This window comes from Loxodonta africana, chromosome 1, assembly GCF_030014295.1.
Source record: "Loxodonta africana isolate mLoxAfr1 chromosome 1, mLoxAfr1.hap2, whole genome shotgun sequence".
Classification (NCBI taxonomy): Eukaryota; Metazoa; Chordata; class Mammalia; order Proboscidea; family Elephantidae; genus Loxodonta; species Loxodonta africana.
The window spans coordinates 79,928,176-79,933,294 of record NC_087342.1 but is presented as its reverse complement, the minus strand read 5'-3'; positions in this window follow the sequence as shown (position 1 = coordinate 79,933,294).

Here is a 5,119-nt window from a genome sequence, read left to right as displayed (position 1 = left end):
GGTTTGTTATTATATTTATTGTCATTATTGTATTATAATACAAAGTGGTTGCAATACTGTGGGAAACCAGACCACTGTGTCATGCTGATGGGAATATATGTTAGGCAAGATCCATCAGAATTACCATCGCACATCACATACACTGCTTCAGCAATTCCATATATAGAAAATACACCCATTTGAAATGTTAGATAGGGATATTACTTATTGCAGCATTGCTTGTATGGGTGAGATATATATTATGATATACCCATACAACAGTATATTTTGCTGCCAAGCAAAGAAGGAAGAAGCTATTTCTGTATTGATTTGGAAATCACTACAACATGCAAGAAGTGAAAAAACCAACATGCAGTAGAGTGTGTTTGCAATTTCCTTATTTGTATAAAAAGTGGAGGAAATAATATCTTTGAGAGGATACCCAAGAAACTATGCTTGCTGTGCAAGAAGGAACTGGGTGACTCGGAAGAATCAGGGGTGAGACTTTTACACTTCTTTGGCTGCAGCAGGGTTGGTTTTTGGTTCATCAGGCAGAGACACTGGAAACCTAAGCTTCACGTCTTTTGCTGTGTCTTTATCATACCCAGATATCATAAAGTATAAAGACAGCCGAGGAATAAAATCTGTTAGAGAACACAGGTCCTGCCTGCTCTCACTTCACCTAGGCGGTTTGGGCGGGGTCCCTGGGTCTTCCCTCTAGGGCCCTGCTCCCTGCCACCTCATCCCCTCAGGCATTTCAGTCAACGCATGTCCGAGGGGCCCCGGGCCCTGCTGCCTCACTCTGACTCCTACGTACCTTCTACAGTGCCACACTGAAACTTCTGGGACTCAGAGTTGCGTTCAGGTCCACAGCCAGCCTGCCAGGCCCTCTGAGCTTCCTGGGCTGGGGTGGGGGGAGGGGGTGGAATGGGGGTGGGCGGAATGCAACGAGGGGGGCTGGGGGTAGGCGAACGTGAAGGGGTCACCGCAGGATGCGAGGGTCGGGTTAGAGGCGAGAAGACTACTTTCTTAGGGAATCGATGACTTACTGCTCTTGAAACCAGGCTTTGGGTGAGTAGAGGGCACAACGGTGGTTCGCTGGAGCCCTAAGGCACTTCACCTTAGGAGGACTGTGCCTGGATCAGGGACCCCTGTGGCCAGCAAGACCCACTTTGGCCCCTTTCTCCCAAGAGGCTCTACACCTTTGGTTATACGCTTAGAGTCATTACAGCTCTCCACGTTGGCATTGTGGGATTTTAAGGAAGCGACGATTTAAAGGGAGACTCTGTAGCTGAATTCGACCCTCCCAGACTTCTCTCCTCGTTTCCCTTCCCTCCGCTCCAAATGACTACTTGCTGTGAGTGCCAGTGAAGGCCTACTTGGCTGTCTGAGTCTCTTAATGGAGTTCCTCTGTTGGAGACCCTTAGTTAGGGCAGTCCAAAGAAGAATCTAAGTTACAAAAGATGAGGCGCTGTTACAGCGAAGTTCGGTTTTACAATTCTTCTCCTCATTTGGAAGGATTGGGCTGCCTCCACTTTAACTGACCCCATGTGTGCAGTGTAGAACTGCTACATAGTGTTTTCTAGGCTTTCACCTTTCAGGAGCAAATTACCAAGCACCTCCAAAACCACAACCAAACCCACTGCCGTCGAGTCGATTACTGACTCCTATCGACCCTATAGGACTGAGTAGAACTGCCCCCATAGAGTTTCCAAGGAGCGCCTGGTGGATTCCAACTGCGGAACTTCTGGTTAGCAGCTGGAGCTCTTAACCACTATGCCACCAGGGTTTCGGAAGCACTTCTGGGTGGATTCAAACTGCCAGCCTTATGGCTAGTAATTGATCGCTTAACCCTTTGCTCTTTCTCTGATCTTGCTCTGTTCTCATTCTTGCGGAGCAAAGAGCAGGAAGAGAAGAAACTAGAAGCCTATAGTAAATGTCGGGACAGGTTTCTCTAAGAACTGGATTGTCAATAGGCTTCTAAGAGACAGTAATTAGGGTAAAGTGAGGATAACGCCTGAACAGGGACTTGAACCCTGCACCCTCAGATTTAAAGTCTAGTGCTCTACCAACTGAGCTACCCAGGCCTTCCTACTGGGATTTTCTTGGGTACTTAATGTAGGTTTTATGTAAGCCAGTTGGTTATATGTTCCATGTCCTGCTTCCCAAATAGCTTCCTTGTAATTCTTCTGCTTGCCAAGAAGATTTTGTTCCAAACAGATGTTATAATTGCTAGGAGAATTTCCATTCCTTTTATCTTGTCTTCTGTCTCTTTACACTTTCAGAAATAGACATGGTCGCCCAGACAAAGCACTACTGGCTTTCAGATCACATTAGTACACCCAGAGGGCTTCATGTCCACTTGCATCTATTTTTCTTGAAGCAACATTCATGTTACTCTTCTTTGTATCCCTCTGCATTGTCTTGTATGTCTTTCTTGCAGCCTTGGGAGGCAGAGGAGAAAAGAGTTGAAGGAGAGAAAAATTTAAGACTGCCGAGAATATTCCACAATGGTGGGCAAGCAAAGGCGCATGGGTTTAAACTTCTGCATCTCTATGCTTGCTTTTCTTCATGATACAACTTCTCTACCATCTGTAAGCCACTCTTCCCTTTGTTCATTTTATTTCTCCTCCTCCTTCTTTCCCGCCTCCTTTTGCTCTTCTTTCTTCAGGTCTTCATGTCCTGAATTCTGTTTGCTATTCATATCCAAAGGAAAAAAATAATTCTCTGGATGAATTAGTGTACACATACCATCCAGAATATGACCTAAGACAGTTTTTGAGTTTTGACCTAAACCTGGAGAAAATACTGTACAAGGGATATGGAAACAAATGGGAAGTTTTGAAGTGAAGGAAAGCTTAACTTCTCTGGGGAGGAAAGACAGGGCAGGGAATGGGAAAAGACAATTGTTTATTTCTTTCAAATAACTTGGCACTCCCAAGAAACTAAGGTTATGTGAAAACTGAGAGAATTTGTGATTACTTAACTTTAGGAATTTGTAGATTTCTCATCTTTCCTACCCTACCAATATACAATGAGGAGTTGGGTCACATAAATTCACCTAGAATTGTTTTGTGGATCAATCCACGGGGAAACTAGGCAAGGACTTTTAGCAAAATACCCTGGGGTTAGTTAGCATTTCAATGAGCAAAGCATCCCTCCAAGCTATTTTGGCTGTCTTCTCTCCATTTGATGTAGCTTGGAAGTCAAGAAACTGCACTCTCCCAGGGAGGTTTGGGACCCACTATCTCATCCCACCTCTGTATCAGGTGATTCTTTGACTTGTTGGTAGAGGATCAAGTTTTTGAAGCCTATGTTATGAATGGATTATAATGAAACATTTTCCTGGCATTAAAAGCAGGCATTTCTGACAAAAGGAGCTCTTTTCCGAGCTTCTAGACTTTTCTCCCTGGAGCCACACAGTATCTTCTTTGGTCTGAAGATACCAACTTCTGGCAATCCTTCTTTTGTTGTTGTCATCTGCCCTTTATTGCAGAGTTCAATTCTTGGCTCATAATTCTGTACCCAAATGCATCATCATTATAAGTAACTTAAATGAGAGCAGCCTTGAAGAAATATGTCACTTCTAGTCATCTCACAACCTCAGTTTATTAATTCTAAGTAATTGTTTTCAAATGTTTCAGAAAATACTTGACTCATTTTTTGAATGTTGTAAAAATTACCTCCAATTGCAAAGTTAAAAATTTGAAAACAGAAATCTAATATTTCCTTATCAGCACTTTCACTTATATGCTTGTACAGTATCCTCACAGTATTGGCTGCAGGCTCTAATCGGTAAGCTGTCTGGCTTCAGATCTAGAGGATTGAGGGTTCAAGTCCCTTCATGGTTGTTTGTTTCTTATGTTGCAACAAGTAGAAGATTCTTGAATTGACTTTCAGTGACTAATTTCTGAGGTGTTGCTGGAATGGAGAATTGATATAGGCAAAGTATCTTCTTTCATGAATTGACAACTAACATTAAAGAGGCTTTGGAAATCTAAAATGGGCTAAGCCTCAAAAAGACAAGGGAGCAAACATGTGTGCTCACAGATGATCATCATCCTGTCCTTTCAGTTTATTACTTTTTTGTAATGCTTTTCAAGATTTCAATGGGTGTGAACTAAAACCATTCCCGTAGCCAACTCTTCAGGTGAAGATTAGACTGGACTATAAAACATAAGATAATACCTGTGAAGCGTGTGCTTCTTAGTTCAAATAAATATGCAAGACTTACATGGGCAGCTCCTGTCTGGAGATGGAAAGAGAAGGCAGAAAGGGGTAGAAGCTGGTTGAATGGACAAGGGAAACCCAGGGTGGAAAGTGGGAGTGTGCTGTCACATTATAGGGATTGCAAGTAGGGTCACATAAAATATGTGTATAAGAGGCGGGGCCGAGATGGCAGAGTAATCAGACACTTCAGGTGGTCCCTCTTACTGCAAAGACCTGAAGAAACAAGTGTATCAATTACATATATGACAAACTAGGAGCTCTGAACATCAAAGGCAAAGTTAAGAAATCAGACTGAGCAGCAGGGAAAGGGGGAGGTGGTTCTGAAGCACCAAGGAGTCGCCCAACCTGACTTGGTGGGAATAAGCACCCCTCAGTCCAGATCCCCTGGTGAGACCATGGTGGGGCTGGCAGTAGTGTTTGGGACCAGTTTCCGTAGCTACAGAGAGCCAGTGGCACAGAATCTACTCATGCCTCCAGGATCAGTGAAAAACAGCCCTCTCAGCATAAGTAATTGCATCAATTTACCATGCAGATGTAATAGCTCCCCTTTTGAAAGAACTCTCTACCATTTTTCTGATCCCACTTCCCTTTGCCCCACGCCGGCTTCAGTGACAGTTGATTTCCCTGGGCCAGAGACAGGTTCTGCTGTGCAAGCTGAGCCATTCCCCTGGCCTCGGAGGAGGAACAAATTAACAAACAGGGAAAAATAAACTGCCAGCTCCCCTTAACTGGGAACATAGGGCAGAAGTGACTCCTGTCCAGGCACAAGTGATCCACAAACTTTGAATGCCTATCAGCACTGCATGAACCCATGTGGCCCCATTTTAGCAGCAGGCCCCTGTTGTTACATTGCAGGGGCGTATGTGCCTGAGGTCTGACTTCACCTGTTTCAGCTGTGCAGTGGAGATGT